This window comes from Neovison vison, chromosome X (genome assembly GCF_020171115.1).
Source record: "Neovison vison isolate M4711 chromosome X, ASM_NN_V1, whole genome shotgun sequence".
NCBI classification, from domain to species: domain Eukaryota; kingdom Metazoa; phylum Chordata; class Mammalia; order Carnivora; family Mustelidae; genus Neogale; species Neogale vison.
Genome location: NC_058105.1, coordinates 36,766,563 through 36,786,927, shown reverse-complemented (window position 1 = coordinate 36,786,927; position 20,365 = coordinate 36,766,563). Strand labels below are relative to the sequence as shown.

Here is a 20,365-nt window from a genome sequence, read left to right as displayed (position 1 = left end):
GTGGGGTGGGGACTGCATCAATCTGAGCTTTGTCTTGAGGTCTAATACTATATTCCAGTAAGAGATGATAAGCAGGAATTGAAGCCTCCTTCCTGTTTGGATTCAATTGCCAAATCAGGCTGGTTGGGCTCAGCTTCCTGTCACCTCCACCTGCTCTAGCAGTCACCCCTGGTGTGTAAATGGTAGGGTTGAGGAGGGAGTTTGAATGAAGATGCTTCCCAGAGATGTCAAATATTCTGTGATGCATATGGTTTTCATTCTTTGATAATGGAGCTCATCTTTAATCTTCAATACACATATTCAATAATTGAGTATTTCTTTTCTCCCTCTTTCTCCCCATTCCCTCCCCCTCCTCCCTCTTCCCTCTCCTCCTCCACCTCTTCTCCTTCCTCTTGTTATTCTTCTGCTACTGCTTCTGCTTCTTTTCTATGTATCTATCTATCTATAGATATCTATCTCTGTCCCTCTTTCTCTCACTTTTAAAAATAAAGATGGAGGTACCAATCATCTGTTTTTTTTTTTTTTATATCCCAGGTGTTAATCACTTCCCAATGTTGCAAAAGGTGAAAGATTATATCGGTGCATTTCAAACAGTAGCACTTATGTGAATCATCTTACAGGTTTGGGGTGGGGTCAAGGAAATCTGCATTTCTAACAACCTCCCCATAAACATGGGGTCTATGCACTACACTGCAAAATATTGGTTGATAGTATCTCTTGTCATAAAGTGTTCTTAAAAATTTTTTGTGTAATCAAATATTCTTCATACCAGACCAATTTCTCTTAACAGATAATTGTCTTCCAACTTCATATGTGCATTTAGGTAGTGGCCAGTTTCTGTCTCTGGGCAGAAAGAGCCTCTTTAGGGGGCATTATTAGTTTGCTCTACTACAACCACAGTTGTCTGTCTAGTAAGTATCAGTCTGGTCTCTGTCTCCAAGTCCACTGACTTGAAAGGAGGTTGGAATTGACTGCACTGCTCATTTAGAGACTTCATGTTAGCCACTTGGGTTATTCAGTCTGCAGCCCTTTAAGCTATAACAAATGCACAAATTCAGATTCAAAACAAAGAGGTCACCCCCTAACTCCATCGTGGCTGCCCCATCCCATTCTCACAGCAAGTTTGTGTAGAAGTTTTCTACTGCGGTATAACAAATTGAACAGCTTAAAACAACATCCATCATTATCTCATGGTTTCCAGAGATGTAGAGTTCCTGCATAGCTTCCCTGGGTCTTGTGCTCAGACTTGCACATGGCGGCAATCAAGGTATCAACTATAAAGCTGTTCTCACCTGGGCTCTGGATTCTCTTCCAAGCTTATTCAGGTTGTCATCTGAATTCATTTCCTTATAAGACTGAGGTCCTTGGGGCACCTGGATGGCTCAGTGGGTTAAACCTCTGCCTTCGGCTCAGGTCATGATCTTAGGGTCCTGAGATGGAGCCCCGCATTGGGCTCTCTGCTCAGTGGGGAGCCTGCTTCCTCCTCTCTCTCTCTCTCTCTCTCTCTGCCTGCCTCTCCACCTACTTGAGATTGAAATAAATAATATCTTTAAAAAAAAAAAGACTGAGGTCCTCATTTTCTTGCTGACTGTCAGCTGAGGGCCACTCTCAACACTTAGAAGCCCACTAACAGGCACCTTCATACAACACTCTACACCCAACCTCACAAGCAGGAGAAAACTTTTTGATTTCTCATATCTCTGATCTCTGGCCCTACATAATAGTTTTTTCTCCAATTTGGTTATTCTATGTGACCATCTGGAGACTTCATGTTTAAAATTTAAAACAAGAAAGCATCACAAGCTGTGATATACAATTTTTTGGTTGATAGGTGTACATTATAATTCATACATTAACTATATTACTGAATTTGAATATCTTTCAAATAGAAACTTTAGGGGTGCTTGGGGGCTCAATCAGTTAAGCATCTAACTCTTGATCTCAGCTCAGGTCATGATTTGGGGTCATGAGATAGAGCCCTGTGTCAGGCTCCATGCTGGGTGTGGAGCCTTCTTAAGGTTCTTTCTCTCTCTCCTTTTGCCCCTCCCCCCCTAAAAAAATTTAAAATTTTTCTTAAATAGAAAATTTTTAAAAAGCTTTGTGTAGCTATAATTCACATTTCATATAATTATTATTTGAATTTAAATAATTATTTAAACATTTAAAGTGTCCAATTCATTGAGTTTTTAGTATATTCACAGAGGTATGCAACTATCACCAGAGCAATTTTAGAACATTCTTATCATCCCTAAAAGAAACCCCATTCTTTTAGTAAGATTTTATGGGGATGTTGGGGAAGAATGCAGAAATGCCTTCAAGATACCAGCAGGCAGCCATCTCCTTTAGAAAACAAGCGTATTTCCCAGAGTCCAGAGTCTCTCATGATTTGTCTCCCTCTCTGATTTCTGCCCATTCAGTTTCCCCTGTGGACTTGGGAAAAAAACTGAGGGTTACGGAAGGGAGGGGGTGAGGGGATGGGGTAGTTCAGTGTTGGATATTAAGGAGGGCACGTGTGGTGATGAACACCTGGTGTTACATACAACTAACGAATCACTAATGAACACTACATCAAAAACTAATGATGTACTATATGTTGGCTAACTGAACATAATAAAAAAAAGAAAACAAGCATATTTGATCCTTCAGTTTTATCTGCTCAAGCAAAATATTTCATGCTCTAGCATTGATTTGTCAATAGGAAATGTCTATGTTTAAATGTAAGTCCTAGTAGCTATGGTTGTCCAAAGGTGAAGCTCCCCAACATCTACTTAACTCTCAAAATTAGGCTCTGTGTCAAAAAAACAAAATTCAACAGCAAAGAGGAGGCCTCCAGTTTCAGCTTGCACAAAAAGATAGAAGTTCTTGTTTATAATCCATTCTAAAGGGCTTTTGGCAATGCAAGAATATTATTCTGGTTTCCTAATGTAGTTATCTAATACAAGTCTTTGATTCCTGAAATGTACATGTAATCCAACTGCCTGCCAGCAGTTGATAAGGCTCCTGATAGATAGAAATTCAAAACAGAGGAGTTTAGCTATGTCTCTCTGATAGGAGATATATGCTTTAACTCAAGCAGATGAGTAAAAGCTGGACAGTTTAAGATTTTGAAAAAGGGCTTCGGCTGGTTTCACATCTGTGCTTGCAGTAAACTTATTAGCCTGTAGGGAATATCTAAAAGGACTTTTAGTTGATCAGTCAGCATGGAATGGGAGAGAGAGCATTGACCTATGACCTTGGGTGAGTCCCTTCACTTTACTGAATACCAGATTCTGCATCTGTCAAATGGAGATAATCATATCCATCTACGTTATCTTACAGGGTTATGGTGACAATTAAAATGGGTAATAAAAATGAAAGAACTTCTCAGGGCACCTGTGTAGCTCAGTCAGTTAGGTGTCTGCCTTCAGCTCAGGTCATGATCCCAGAGTTCCAGGATTGAGCTACGCATCATGTTCCCTTCTCAGTAGGGAATCTATTTCTCCCTCTACCTCTACTCATCCCCTGCTAGGCTCTTTCTCTCTCTCTCTCTCAAATAAATAAAATCTTTTTAAAAAAGAAGTTAAAGAAGTTCTAAAAGCTTCTAAAAGCTTTAAAGTGCATGTGTAAAATATTTTATTTAAATAAATTGAAATATTAAAAATTAAATATTAGAAAACAAATGTTTTCTTCCAAGCAAATATTTTTATTACTCCTCAACTCACTTCTTTCAGCTTTTACCAGTGGAATATCTGCTAAAGCGCAAGGACCACTGAGAACTATTATGAATGCAAGATGTTAAAAAAAGGAGGGTGCAGATTTGATTAGAACCATAACTCATATTTGAAACATATCTCATAGTTCACAGAGCACTTTCACACACACTATCTTGTTTAAGATCTATAATAGCCTTGTATCTTATTCACCTTAATGTATTTCCAACACCTAATAAAATGTCTGGAAAACAAGTGTTTGTTGAATTGATGTGTATGATTTCTATTCTCATTTTATAGATGTAAAAGCTAAGGTTCAGTGACAGAGCTGAGATTTGAACTTTTTCAAATCCACTGAACCACTCTCCTGAACCTTATTACTAGTGTTCTTTATAGCAGTGGTTCTCAGAACCTGACAATCACACACAAAGATTGTTGGGACCCAGATTGCTTTGGATTTGGTAGATTCAGGCCTCATAAAATGAGTTTGGAAGTTTTCCTTCCATTTCTATTTTTTTGAACAGTTTCAGGAGAATAGGAATTAGTTCTTCTTTAAATGTTTGGTAGATTCAGAGTGTGAATCAAGAATCTGTATTTCTACCAAGTTCCCAGGTAATACCAATATTGCTGACCCAGGGACCGCATGCTTAGAACCACTACCTTATAGCTTGGTTTGGTCTTCTGGCCAGTAGCATCAGTACCACTTGGGAGCTTGTCAGAAATGTAAAATCTTGAATAAAGTTTGAGGAGAACCAGAGAACAATGAGTCTAGTTGTTTCATGACCTGGTTGTTCATCAGAATCATTAGGGGGAGCTTCGAAATAGACAGTCTCAGGCCCCTCACCCTGGAAATTCCACTTCCCAGGTGATTCTGATTCACAGGCAATTTGGGTAAATATTGCTCTGGACTACTGATATTCTTATATATTTGGGTTTTGTTCTGTTTTATTTGTTTTTTAGAGATGGACAGGGGGTGGGGGCAGAGGGAGAGAGAGAATCCCAAGCAGCCTCCATACCCAGCATGGGGCCTGATGTGGGTCTCAATCTCATAACCCCCAGAACATGACCTGGGCTGAAATCAAGACTCCAGTGCTAAACTAACTGAGCCACCCAGGCGTCCCTATCCCAACATATTTTTTATTACAACTGCCCCATCTTCTCTACACTCACTCCCACATCTTATCCTCCCAGAAATTTTCCCAAGGGGTAAATGACCCCAGGAGAGAAGCATTTTACTGAGCTTCCAAAAAGCCTGCAGCAATGGGTAGTTTCTCAGATACATGACTCAAGCATTGCTTTTGAAAAAAATAATATTCTAGATCCTGGGGTAGGACAAAAGATCAAAGGAGTGTAAGACGGGATCTAATGGGGAGATAGATCTAACACATTAAAATAATCACAAAACAGTGAACAATAAACTCTCTGGTATTCTCAGTATAATAAATATTGAAATAAGGTATGTGAATTGGAGTAGTCCAGAATGCTTCCCTACAACAGGGGTGGGCAGTGGGCCTGCATAATAAAATGATCTGGCATTTTTGTCTCTCAGACAAAGAGCAAACATATGTCAAAAATAGAGGGTAAATGGGGGAATTAGAATATGCACTTTATACCCAACCTCACAGGCTTGTTTGGAAGGACCAATGACAAAGAGTGGATCTGATAAATAACGAAAGGGTAGGATTGGGGAAATGTGTCTTGAATAGAAATCACCCTGGCTTTTTTTTTTTTAAGATTTTATTTATTTGACAGACAGAGATCACAGGTAGGCAGAGAGGCAGGCAGAGAGAGGGGGAAGCAGGCTCCCCGCCGAGCAGAGAGCCCGATGCGGGGCTCGATCCCAGGACCCTGAGACCATGACCCGAGCCGAAGGCAGAGGCTTTAAAAAAAAAAAAAAAAGAAAAAGAAATCACCCTGGCTTTTCATCCTCTGCAAAGCGAAGGACCTTTAAGTTCAATGCAAGCCAAAGTCCCTCAAGCCAGGAGCAAGTGAAGACCCTTGTAAGCAAAAATGCCTGGTAGCACACTGAAATTTCCAAACCTCATCCATCTGCTTCCAGGCATGACCACACTCCAAATAGATAATGTAGCTAGAAAGATGCTAGAACTATGTGAAACAACACTTCCTGCTATGGCTCCACATTTACAAAACACTTATGTTTCTTCTCAAGAAAATGTGAATTTTTAGGGCAATGTAGGCCCCCCTCTATTTACCAAGAATGCAAACCAATAATCCATATCTTAGCTTTCAGAATGGAACATTTACTTGTTTGCTAACTTGGGGAGACTTGGAAAATAAAAAGAGAATGCAAGTTTCATCCATTGTCCTTCTTAGCATAATTTCATGATGAAGAGGATGTTTTGCCCAGTTGCCAATTAATACTTTCTTGTTCTGTTGGTATGATAATCTCTTACAAATGAATGATGTTCTATGTTATACAAAGCACTTTCACAGATATTTTGATACCTAAGGTCCCTTTACCTCTAAAATTTTGTGGTCACGTATTATCCTTCTAATGGTCCCATGAAGTAGGTTGAACAAAGTACCTCAACCCACTCTGGGCCTCAGTTTATCTGTCCATAAAATTCACTATAAAATGAAAGGGCTGTGATATAACATTGGTTTTCAACCTTGGCTGAACACTGACTTTCCTGGGGAGATTTTGAAAATGCTGAAAAGGATGCAGGAATCCAGTTTCAAAGATTTTTCATGAAATTGGTATGGGGTCAGGCCTGAACACTGGGCCCTCTAAAAGTTCTCCAGGTGTTTCTAATGGGCATCCAGGACTGAAACCCAGCAGACCAAATGAGATGTAAGGTCTCTCCCATCCCTCAAATTCTGAATCCAGATGTCATTTGTACTTTACAGATAAGGGAACAGAGGCACAGAGAGGTTAATAACTTAATGGGAAATGCTAAGTCCGTTGTAAGGTAGTAGATAGAGCCTATGTCTTTCTACTCCAAAGCTCAGACCTCTGTTTCGGACAACTTTTAGTCTGTTTAATGTTCAAACCTGTATGGTCCTTAACCCAGACTTTGCCCTGTGTATCTTTATGTTCAGAAATCCAGCATTTCAGAAATATCACTCTCAAGCTATTGGGCTTCTTCTGTTGAGTCACCATACACTCTCGTCCATTAGAAGATCTTTCCAAATTAGCCTCAACATGGCCCTGATCTAAGTATGCATGCCTTCTTTTAGTACTTACTACTCACTAAGCCATCCTTCACTCATTCATCCATTCATTCAACATCTGTATTGGATACATAATGTATCCTAGGCACTGTTCTAGGTCCTGAGGACACATCCATAAACAAGCCAATGCCTCTGCTCCCAACAGATGTTTGTATGTTTCTCTGCAAGATTAAAGAGTTTATTCTAGGTATGGCATATGTCTTCTTAACTAGATTATAAGCACCTCAAGACTAGATACTCCATTTTATGGTACTTATTTAAAGTGCCCCAAAGTGCCTTGTATAACACCAATAACAAAATGTCTCTAATGATTATAGAGAATTCTCACAGTCAGTTATCCTTAACAGAAACTACAATTAAGAAACACTGATAAATCATAAAGATTGGGCATTTTGTTTATTCCATATGTTATTATGAAAACTTACTGATATCTGAGATTCTTACCAATGGAGAGTTATTTCTAGACATCAACAGGAAGCAGTTTAAGCTAGCCTATTTGGGAACTTCCAGATTTGAGTTATGGAATCATAGAACTTTACATATAGACAGGACTAAAGTGCATACAGTGTTTGCTGTGTGGAAAGGAACTCTTAATCTGCTCTATAAAAGTAGAAACCAAGACCCAGTGAGGGGCAGTGGTTTACTCTAAATTACCCAGCTATTTAGTGGCAGAGAAGGAGTCTCTATGTCCCTTGCCCAAAGGTCTTCTCCATTATTCCTGCCTTTATTTCAGAAGTTAGCAAATATTTTCTATAAAGGGCCATGCCTTCAGACTCCAGACTGAAACATTAACCTTCCTCTTGGTTTCTTGCCTACCAGCCTGCCTGTGTAGTTCAGATTTTACAGGCCCCACAATCACCTGGGCCCATATATATACACATACATACACACATACATACATATATGTGTATGTATGTGTGTGTATATAGATATATAGATATATCTAGAGAAATATAAAGGAGATATATCTATATTGATATCGATATTGATATATCTCCTTTATATTTAGATATATATAGATATACACATATCTATATATATATCTCCTTTATATTTCTCTAGATATATAGATCTAGATCTAGATCTATATATATCTCCTTTTGCTTCTGTTTCTCTAAAAAACACTGGCTAACACAGGCCATATAATAAATTTATATAAATATATATAGATATCTATATATATAATATATATTATATATATAAATATATATTTATTATATGGCCTGTGTTAGCCAGTTAGATATCTATATAGTATCTATATATATCTATATATATATCTCCTTTATATTTCTCTAGATATATAGATCTAGATCTAGATCTAGATCTATATACATCTCCTTTTGCTTCTGTTTCTCTAAAAAACACTGGCTGACACAGGCCATATAATAAATATATTGGGCTTTATGGTCCCCAATGGTCTCTGTTGCTTATTTTTCTTCTTTTTTAGACATATACATAGTTTTCTGACCCTTGATCTGTTTTATTGTGAGTAATAAAAAATCAAGTTCTCCTTTGTATTCCAAAGGAAAGTTTCTTAGAGACTGGAACTCTGATCAGCCTTAATTCTAATGCTATTTCACTCTTGCTTTGTATCCCCACTAGTTCTCCCTTTGGTGAAGATTTCCAGAGTCTGTATCTTTGCATTTATGCTGTATGTGTTACATACACAAACCCAGCTACCCTACACCATTCTGTTCTACTTCAGGCTAGGTCTTGACAAGGGCAAGGGCAGTATGGAGCAAATACTGTCATCTTTGAAAGCCACATTCAGCTGGGGGGAAGGAAACACATTGATTTAAACAGATTTTTTGCTTTACAAGAAGGGAGGGGAAAAGATTGCTCAATCTGACCTCAAGGTCTCAACCAGGTCCCTGAGGAGTAGCCAAACCCCATACCACTCAGTGAACTGAGCCAAAGCCAGGACTGTTAAGCCAAGTGGTGGGGCAGGGGAGTCTGGGAATATTTTAGCCTGTCCAGTGACAGCTATTTCCCCTGGAGTCAGAGCCCTAGCCCTAGCCCTAGCCCTAGACTCAGCTGGAGGAAAATCAAAAAACCAGGGTAGCTATGGAAAGTAAACCCCATGAGGGGGACCCCTCTGTATTTTTACCTTCTATGTCAGTTCATCCCCAATTCCAGCCACTACCAACTTCCAGGTGAGGCTTAATGGTAGACCTTTAGCCAACATACTCTTTAGCAGCCAACATAACAGCAGCAGGAGCATTCAGAACCCCATTTAGCTGTTGCTAAAGAAGATTGTGGTAGAGGTGTCTTTAGTAACTGCCACTAAAAACAGACATGGATTAAAACAAGCCCCCACCCTGATTCCTCTGGATGAGCTGTAGTAATATATCTCATTGCTAATCAGCTTTCATACCCCTTTTTCCTCAACTGCAACTTCAGCCTGGAAATGAATGATGCCACTCATCAGTCCCAGAAGTCTCTACTCGAAGACGGTGAGGAAGCAGACCCCACTTCCCAATTCTGAGTCCATCAAGCCAAGTGAAATCCTAACTACTGACAGCATTTTATCATGCTTTGTACTGGAGATGAAATATGGTTGGAACCCAATTCAGGGTCCTACTTGCTACTTCTCAACTAATCGTTGGGAAGTCTAAGTAACTACTGCTCTCTTGATCTGAATCCTGAGTTACGGCATTCTTATTCACTGTTTGGCTCCCATGAGCTCATGACCAGCCCAGGAAACAACCCAGTATATCCACTGCAGATTATCCATTATGCACAGTGGCACATAGTCTGGGGCCCACCATACTTCTATGGACCTATAAAAATGATTTCATTTCTTTTAAAATCAGGAAAAAACCACTTAGGTTGAAGAAAGTGTTTACATGTATAACATTAATATATTCTTCTTTATACCAACACAGTAGAAAATTATTATTATTATTATTATTATTATTATTTTAGTGGAGGAATGGGTCCACAAAGGCAAAAGTACCTAGGGCTAACAGAAGTCATGATGCATCTGTAAGTATATCAATTATTCCTTAAGATCCAAAATCTATAGGGCAGGATGGTCCATTTGAGAACCCATACTTCTTTTAATCAGGGGAGTCCCTGGGAAAGCACAAATATCAATTCCCAGCAGTCCACAAGCCAAACACTTGGAACTCCAAGCAAGGCAAGGCTCCATCCTTTTTGCAAACAGCAAGAGGAAATTCACCTATCAACTGCCATATTAAATAAACTGTGGAGTCAAAGACTGCCAGAGGGAAGCTTTTTATCAAGGCTGTAATGTCTCTGGTGAGTAAGACCAGAAATGTCCTGACATATAAATATTTATATACGACTTCATCAGATGAGACAGTCAATACTTAAAAGAAACAGGGGCACAGGCATGCATATGCAGACACAAAGAGATTTCAATAGGTACTAGTCTCTGGCCCAAAACTTCTTGTAAAGGATATTATCATGCTGGGTGAGCCATTCAGACCCCTAGGGTCTAGCAAATTGTTACCAGTGGAGAAGCTTGGACTTGGTGCAAAAGAAAGTATGAAGTGTACATCTATGGAAAACACTACTTATGGCAGTTGAGTCTAATTAGTAAACCTGTCTCTGATTCCTCCAGTAAGACAGCACAACATGGGGTAGTGGGAGGGGTGCTGGTTTCTATAGGACTAAATCTACTGTGAAGGATCTAAATGGGCAATGCATCTCGCCTTCCTGCACCCTTACCACTGTGGTTGGAGAAGCCCAAATTTAATGCCTGTAGTCAAAAGGATTCTCTTAACCTCTTACAACTTGGGTGAGTGTGGGGCAGCTCTTATAACAACTGCTAGAGAAATCTCCCCTTCTGATCAGTTTCCCCTTTTCTCTCTAAAGTCTGTATCAGGATAGCTGCTCTCAAACATGCCCCCTACCACCACCACAAATGAATAGGTGTTACTTTGGTGGTGATTGTGGATACTCTAGCAATAAAGCTCCTCTTGCCCCAGTTTATCACCCCTGTCAAAATGTAATGGTGCCTGTTTTCTTTCCATTTAATTATTCCTCTGGGCCTTGAAGGGATTTTTTTTTCTTTTCAAGATTTTCTAATTAAAATGCAAATAAATACCCAAGGCAGAGGGCAATGATTCCCAAAGTGCATTCTACCATATGGTCAGTGTTTTTTGTTTTGTTTTGGTTTGGTTTTTTGTTTTAAAGGTTTGGTGTTCAGACAAGTTTGGGGAACACTGGACTACACAAAATCAATTGGGTTTCTTTACAGAGGGTTTATGGGAGGTTTTTTCCTAAGAGGGGAATATACTATGCAATGTTACTAAACTTATTTGATCAAAGAACTTTTGATTGGACTAGTATTACATGTGACACAGTTTTGGGAAATGTGTTCTAAACTGATAGGATCTAACATGATAGTGAGGATTGATTTATGAGAGCTTTGCCAATTGAATCCATAAACTGAGATCAAGGCTCTGAGAAAAATCAGACTCCAAAAAAGAACTGATTTATCTGGGTATGGAGCTTTAAGTTATATTGTAGGTTGGAGCACAATTGGACAAATGACTAGCTTTGCCTAGTAAAATGCATTTATGACATAAGCTATTTCAGAATGGCATTTTAGCAACCATGTCTAACACAAGAGCTAGCAGAGAGTAATGCCCTAGGAACATAGGATACTGGACAGGCAAGTTATGATAGATCTGGAGCATGGGAAGTGACCAAGAATCATCATATCCCACAGCCTGACCCAGTCATGACTATCTGCTTGGTTGCCTCTGAGGTCTTCCTGAGCCAGGCCCTGCCCTCTGATCTGTTTCTGGCAATAATCACTGGCAATCAGATAACCTGGATTTGATTGGCTTCATGGCCGAAATATTCACCTGAAACAGACCTTGTCTGCCACGTTTAAAACAGCTGCACACTCTTACCATAAATTCTTAACTTCTCTGGACCTATCTTCATCTAGCTCTCCATGGCTCTAGCAGTTCCTAGGCTTTTCCTCCTACCCATCCCTTTAACGTAAATATTCCCATCGTCTAGTGCAAAAGGGGAAGTTAGATTATAAGAATGAGAAGGATTTGCTGGCTTGAAGATGGAGAGAGCTATGTGAGAAGGATGTGAGTAGCCTCTACAAGCTGGAAATGGCTCCCAGCTAACAACCAGCAAGGAAAAGGGGACCTCAGACCAACAGATCCAAGGAACTTAATTCTGACAAAAAAAAACTGAATGAGCCTGGAACTGGACTCACCCAAGAACCTCCAGATGAAAGCTTAGCCTATCTGACATCTTGACATCAGGTCTGTGAAACCCTAATCAGAGAACCCAACCAGGTCTGTTTTAACTCTGACCTATAGAACTGTGAAGTAATAAATGGATGCTGTTCTAAGCTACTATGTTTGTGGTAATTTATTATGTAGCAGTAGAAAATTAATACGTATCCAAATTCAATTAATCACAAAGCTTTCCAGTTACTACCTCCCAAATATTTCTTGAATCTGTTCTCTCTTTTTCTATGTCCATTACTACTGCCTGAGTTTGTATTCTCTTTTGTTTTTTTCTACTTAATGAGGCTTAGTCAGCCTCATTGCTATAGCAGGGGCCTTGGAGTGAGTATTTCAGAGTATCTGTACAGGAGAAGCTTCCATGCTGTTAGTTTACATCCACAGCTCCTGGAAGTTCTAGAAAACTTCAGAGTATTTGGCTGCTAACTTTTGATGCCAGGATACCTCCGCCACTGCCCAGACAGGAGAATATGGGCTATTGCTATTTCTAGGCATCATATTAAATTCAAAATTGTTTTTAAAAAACTGTCTTCTCTTTTCAATAGATCATGCTGGAAAAATTAGTTATACTAATTAATAAACAAATTAATAAACAAATGCCCCTAACACACACACCAAAAATGAACCTTGACCCTTACCTCACACCATACACAAAACTGAACTCAAAATGGATCACATACCTAAATATAAGAGATAAAACTGTAAAACTTCTAGAAGAAAACATGGTAGAAAATTTTGAGCACCTTGAGTTATTAGCTATGATACCAATGCATACTGCATAAAAGAAAAATTAACAAAAAATTATAAATTAGACTTCATCAAAATGAAACAAATGCTCTTGAAAAGTTAAGAGAGTCATTCAAAAGATAAAAAGACATGCTACATACAGACTGGGAGAAAACATTTGCAAATTGCATATGTGATAAGGGACTTGTATCCAGAATATATAAGAATTCTTATAATCCAATAATAAGGAAACAGATAACTCAACGTAAAAATGGTCAAAAGATCTAAATAGACATTTTTTCAAAAGAAGATGTACAAATGTCCAATAAGCATGTGAAAACATATTTGGTATCATTAGTTATTAGGGAAATACAAATGAAAACCACAATGAGATACCACTTCACACCCACTAGGGTGACACCAATAGAGGCAGACAATAAACAGTGTTGTTGGCAAGGATGTGGAGAAAACAGAATTCTCATTCATTGCTGATAAGGATGTAAAATGGTGATGCTACTTTAGAAAACATTTTGGCAGTTCCTTAATGTTCTAAACATACAAGCCAGCAATAACACTTCTAGATGTTTACCCAAGATAAATGAAGTCCACATAAAAAGCTGAACATGAATGTTCACAGAAGCATCATTCATAGTAGCCAGAAGGTGGAAACAACCCAAATGGCCATCAACTAATGAATTAATAAATAAAACAAGATATTTTCATACAATGGAATATTATTCATCCCTAACAAGTAATGGAGTACTGCTATGATACTACATGATGAAACTTGAAAACATGCTAAGGAGTAAACCCCAATAAATCACTTTATTTTATGATTCCATTTATAATGAATGTCCAGAATGGGCAAAACTGCAGAGATAGAAAGTAGATAAGAGATTTACTAGGGATGGTACAATTGGGGATTGAAGCATGATGTCCACAGGGAGTACTGTGTGTGTGTGTGTGTGTGTGTGTGTGTGTTGATGAGATGAAACTGTTCTTTTTTTTTTTTAAGATTTTATTTATTTATTTGACAGAGAGAGATCACAAGTAGGCAGAGAGGCAGGCAGAGAGAGAGGAGGAAGCAGGTTCCCCGCTGAGCAGAGAGCCCGATGCGGGACTCGATCCCAGGACCCTGAGATCATGACCTGAGCTGAAGGCAGCGGCCTAACCCACTGAGCCACCCAGGCGCCCGAGATGAAACTGTTCTAAAACTGACTGTGATAATGCATGCACAACTCTGTGAATATGCTAAAGACCACTGGATTGTACACTTAAAATGGGTAAATTGTATGGTATTGGAATTTTATCTCAGTAAGCATATTTTCAAAGCTGCATTTGGAGACAATGCTTTTCTTCCCACTTTAAGGAAATGACAACAGTAAGAAGGATGAAAAGAGTGAATGATAAGAGGCTAGTTACTTCAATGGCTCATCATAGAAAAATCTTCATCCCGGGGTCAATCTCCACTTGAGGATCGTCTTCAGTTTACTCAAGAAATAGCTCTGATGTTAACTTTCCCTAACAGCAGTGATCCAGCACTGAAAATGGCACCACAGTGGTGGAGACACCTTAATCATGGCATGGTCAAATGCCTGTCACAATTTTGGCAGGCTGGCTTTTAGCTTGTATTGTTTTATGACTCCTCCACCCTCTACTCCTCATGTCATCCACTGGAAAGAAAAAGAGGTCAAAGCAAAAATTTTAAGTTTGAAAATATTCTTTGGTCAAGCTATCACAGAAATTGCAAGAAAGATCTGAAATTGAGAATGGCACAAATTCTGTAGGGATCATCCTGGGAAACAACATACCCACCCAAGTGAGGAGTACATCACATTGGAGATCCTGGGAGCACAGAGAATTGAAGGTCATTGAGAAGACTAGTGCCTTGATGAAAAATATCTAGATGGAAACAACACCATGAGATAAATACTCTGTTCTCATGAAGCTAGAAGTACTCTTAAAGGTCATGTACATATCTCAAAACCTAAGACCTGGAGAAGAGATGTGATTGGCCCCATATCACATGGTTAGTGGAGAGCTGAGTGACTACTAGAACTCAGGTCTCTGAATCTAAGTTTAGGACTCTTTCCATACGCTGAATGTTGGATATCAACAGACTAGTCAGTGTGGGAGACTGGAATTTTATGCCAAAGCTTTTGAAGGAAATGGCCAAGCCCCACTTCACTCCTCAGAGCCAAGAGCATCTCACCAACAATAAAACTCAAAGAGGATAAATTACTGAAGAAATAACCAATTGCCAGGCTACACTTAGTCCTTTCTTTCCTGAAGGATGGCATATTTGTTGTTTGGCTACCACCATCACAGGCCCTCTTTTAAAGCACAGAATCTACCTCAGTGTGAGACACCTTGATGTATACACTACATATGGCAAGGTAGTTTGCAAACTGTCTCCTTTCAAAGAGCCCAGCCTGGCTTCCCATATTTGCTCTTTTATACTTCATGCTCAGGCCAGTCTTCTCAAAGTCTGTCTCCAGGAATTGAATCTGTGGAAGGTTGGGGAAGGGGGGATCTTTTGATAAGACAAACATCATCTTTCCAGCCTTCACTGGCTCAAGAGAAAGTCAATGGTAAATGACCTCCATCTTGGGGCATAATTTATGGCCACATGGCCTTTTTGATTGAGCCCAATGTTGGCTGAAAGTCATAACACTAGGAGGAGGGAGAGGTTGGCTTTGGGAGAGTTGGAGGCCAGGGAATCTAAGTAAGACCAGATGTGGCTGGAGGGGCAGAGATGATGGGGGATTGGCTACACAAGCAAAGTAAAGACATATTCACCTTGAGAAATGCACTCAACATTTTCAAGGTTAAATCCAACTTGTCTTCCTGTATTTTCTGTGATTGCCTTTGTGTTTGCAGCACCCAGTTATTTAGTTAAGCAAGATGGAGCAAGTTTTTTTCTGGAATACTTAACAGCCACTCAAACATCCTCTGTGCTCTCATTTTTCCTCTTTCATCATCTAATGGTTCAAAACATTTCGTAAAACTCCTGTTCTAGCTTCCAAGGCTATGGGTAATCTTGGAATCGGCTTAAAACCCTTTCACATTATTCTGAGACCTACAATTCCCCATCCAAGTAGTTGGTACTAGAAAGACAGAGACAGAGACATAAAATAAATTCACCCAATTTAAAACTGGCCTAACAAAGCTAACACACATACTAACAGCCATATTTATCACTTGGGCATGCGTCTTGAGGCAATGATAAATCTTTGACTGCACAGACCTTGGATGTGGACAAAACTGAGACCAGAGATGTCAATAAGTGTAGCATGAATATGGATGGGGCGTGGACCAGCTGCACCCCTGTTTAAGATGCCAAAAAGCTCAGAGTCTATTATTAAAGCTCTGCATCTCTAATGGAAGCACCATGCTCTGTGCTTCACAGAAATGAATTTAAGGTTAGACTACAGAGCTACTACAATCAAGTGAACCAGGAATTTGGGTTCTAGTTTTTATGCACCCATGACCTTTAAGCATAAACATGTGGCCTACTTATAGAAATTAATATTTGGATAATTTTGTCAACACACTGCAACAACCACTCCAGCTGCCAAAGAATAAAAGAACAACCTCACCAGAGAATTAAAAATATGCATCATCATCTAGACCTTCATATCTTCCCTGATCTCCTGGAAATCCATTACAGCCCACGGGAGTAGCAAGGGTCCTGCCAACTACTCATTTCATTAGCAACTCCTTTAGGTGAGGAATAAATTGAGACCCCTTTGTATTAATGATGGTTAATCATTAATACTGTCTACACAGACCCCAAATATCTCAGAGGCAATGGGTGAGGAAATCTGTTTTCCATACTGGCAAAACTTAAGCCCTAAAAAGATCAAGGGCTCCAAAAGCCATCCAGACAAAATAAAAACAGAGAGAAAGAGATGACAGCCCTGTCTGCAGATTCCCCATCAATCCTCGTAAGCCCATCAATCGAATGGCACACACAAGGACAGAAGCAACAGTAAATCTGGAATCATCAACTGGGCTGTTTTAACTGATCATTATTTAAACAATGAGGCAGAAAACCACGTGATTTTTGTCTACTGGGGATCCGATCAGAACAAGGCCAAAATGAAGTGATGGTCTTGATTTCATGATTAAAATGTTCCATAACAAAGAGCCTTGACTATGCATTGTCCTTTCTGCCTAGTGCCACATTAAGCCAAATACAGACATGGACTATCCAAGCAAGTCCAAGCCATTGCAACACATGTGCCTTCAGCCTGCATGGAGGAAGATCTTATTCCCAAGCAGCAAGAATACCCACCAGTAATCAAAGTGACTGACAGGTGTTAACATTAGAGATGTCATTACCAGTATTGGGGAATGGGCTGGGCTCCAAAATTTTGAGTTTGGCTAACTTTCAGTATACTCAGCACCTATTTTGTAATTAGTAGGTTTGTCCCTGTACCCCCAAATTTTGTTATTTAATGTCCTTGCTGTAACCGCACAACGATGTTTGATTTGTGGGTTACCCCATGCATACCAATCTTACCAGTGAGGTTAGGGTAGTTAGTTCCTAATCATTCAGCATCTTCTGTAAACAGCATTTCCTCATGTGCTCTGCAGAGTATATATATATATATATATATATGTATATTTATATATATACACACATATATATGTATGTGTATGTATATATACATATATATATATTCTATAAAAAATATTTGTGGTTAAATAAAATTGGGAAATCCTGGGTCTAAATTAAATGGGTTTCCTTCCTGCAGGACTTCTCAGAACATTTAATGTGCCAACGAGCACTGTGAATCTCTAAGAAAGGCATATAATTTGCAGCATTTCACCACATTATTTGACCACAGAACTGTTTTATGAAAAGCTGCTGGGGAGCAGGAAATGGGGACAATTTTTAGAATATACTCTGGAAAATGTTGTCTTAAAGGTCTGCCCTCTATGATTTCCAAGTAAGTAACAAATAGGAAGGAGCTCCCCAGGGGTAATACACACTCCTTTGGAAGTCTCCTATCTTTTCTGATGGATGAAGGATAGTGTTTGGGGCATTGAGAACAGAGGGCTTCTCAGGACATCTCAGAATATCTACCTGAGCCATATGAGAAACTCTTTGTCAGTCCACTCAATCAACAATCACATATAGAGATTCCAAGGGGCACCTGGGTGGCTCAGTGGGTTAAGCCTCTGCCTTCAGCTCAGGTCATGATCTCAGGGTCCTAGGATCGAACCCCGCAAAGGGCTCTCTGCTTGGCAGGGAGACTGCTTCCCCCCTCTCTCTCTGCCTGCCTCTCTGCCTACTTGTGATCTCTTTCTGTCAAATAAATAAATTTTTAAAAAATCACATATAGAGATTCCACAACATATCAGCAGCTGAGCATTTAAAAAAAAAAAGAAAAGAAAAAGTTTGAGACTGCTTTAACTTTGCACAGTGAAGACAGAGCTTACAGAGATAATAAGATATTAAAAACAGGCCTTAAAAGATAACCCCAGGGGTCCAAGTAGGAAGAGGGAGACATTTTTTTTTTTCAGGGAGGGGTGGGGGGCAGAGGGAAAGAAAGAGGGAGAATCTTAAGCAGGCTCCACGCCCAGTGCAGAGGCCAACATAAGGCTTGGTCTGAGATTATGACCTGACTCAAAAATCAGTAGTTAGACTCTTAACCAACTGAGACACCCAAGCACCCCCAGAGGGAGATATTTTAATGAGAATGAACTATATAGAGAGGCAAGGATGCCTGCCAAGACATTGTTCTGCTCCCCTGAGCACTGCTTCACAATATTTCTATACACACATTATGTCATACATTGACATTTTGTAATGTGCTCCCCAAAGAAATGGGAGTCAGTGCTTGAAGGAGTTGGAGAAAACGTGCTGTTCTGTGTGGCTTGCTGTAGGATGAAAATCCACCCATCACTGGACTGGAGCTTGCTCACCTGGGAGAGAGTGATGTTGCTTCATTTAACATTAAGAGCAACCCCAGAATGCCAAGATGTGGTATATTGCTACAAAGTATTGGAAATTCATTCTAAGAATGACAGCGGTAAAGTGGAGGGGAAAGAAATATTGTTTATTGATATATATGTAAATTGTTTATCAATTTACATATTTTGTATCACTTAATGATGAATTAATTGTATGCATACATATTTACATCTTGTGTTTTAATTTACAGAGTGCTTTCATATCCATTATTTCTTTTGATCTTCAGGAGAATTCTGTGAGCTTGAGTGGTGCAGGTGTGACCAGCCCCTTTGCACAGAGAAGCAGAAGGCTTCAGATAGTTAAGTGATTAGCCCAAGGTCACACACTAAGTTGCAATATTAATACTAGAAACCAAGTCTTCAGATTCCCAGTCTTATGTCCTTGATTTGTGTTTGTCATACATTACTTCAAGAGACTGAAAGTATAGAGAAGTAAACTTATGCTCAATATAAGGTGAATCTTTCTAAAACTCACAGCTTTACAACAGTGGACTAGGCTGAAATGGATAGAGTATACCCTTGCCATAAGCAAGAGATTAAATATCATGGCTTCTCAGGTCCCTGTCAATGCTAATATCCAGTGATCCTAAAATTCCTAGGTTCTATTTCTCCAAGATGAGGTTTTCAGTGATTAAACCTATTCCTGGGGAGCTCCTATTTATTATATACCTGGTCCTCAGGAAAGAGATACTCATTGAGAGATGCTGAGGAGTTCAGACTTTTCCCACTGTGGGTAAATTCATTGCTTTGGTACAACACACACAAATTACATACAACCAGTGCTTCCAGGTGTTGCTCAGATCACAAAATGAGGAACAGATTGAGGTCCCAAATTTAGAAATGTTCTCACATACCTGAGTTTGAGTTTTACCAGAAATGTAAAATCTTGAAACACCACGGTCTATGTCAGAAATTTTCGGAGGAGCCATAGTTCTGCATTTGAACACTCATCAGTCACGCTGACGCATAGAGTCTGCTTCTTTTGAATCTATCTAGTTGTTCAAACACCAAAGATATTTTAAGGGGTAGAAAGTATGGACTGATAATAATCCACAGTTGTCTTCTCTGATGGGAGACCAGGATTCCCTTTGGAGCCACCAGAACCAGCCACTGTCCCAATTCCTTTGGAACGTATTTTGTCATACAATTACAGCTCCCTATGCTCAAGAGAATGGTGCATCTGTCTGATGGAGACGCCTGGCTGCATTCTTTCCCAGATATTAATATAGGTGGCACTTTAGTAGCATAACCAATGACATGAAGAACCTGATTTGGAGAGAAACAGATGGCAGCATCTTTCTTGGGCTAATTTTAGGATCCTGAAATAGTCCCTTTCTCACACAAAACCATCAGTGGAACCAAATTAAGACAGCTATGTCACATGGAAAAGGGAGAAAGAAAAAACATGGTCTAGTGTGAGGCAAAGACAACGAACCCAACACTTCAGTGCTCCCCCTTATCTGAGTCCTTTCATCAACTATGAGGGGTTATTTCAACCTCTTTTCACCAGAATGGACCCTGAACACAAACAAGAGA

General features: G+C 39.5%; 1 protein-coding gene across 1 annotated transcript in view; it reads right to left on the bottom strand.

Moving 5' to 3' along the window:
- The window catches only part of DCX (doublecortin), a 107,893-nt gene that overhangs the window by 76,494 nt on the left and 11,034 nt on the right, over positions 1–20,365 (bottom strand). The window lies entirely within an intron of this gene.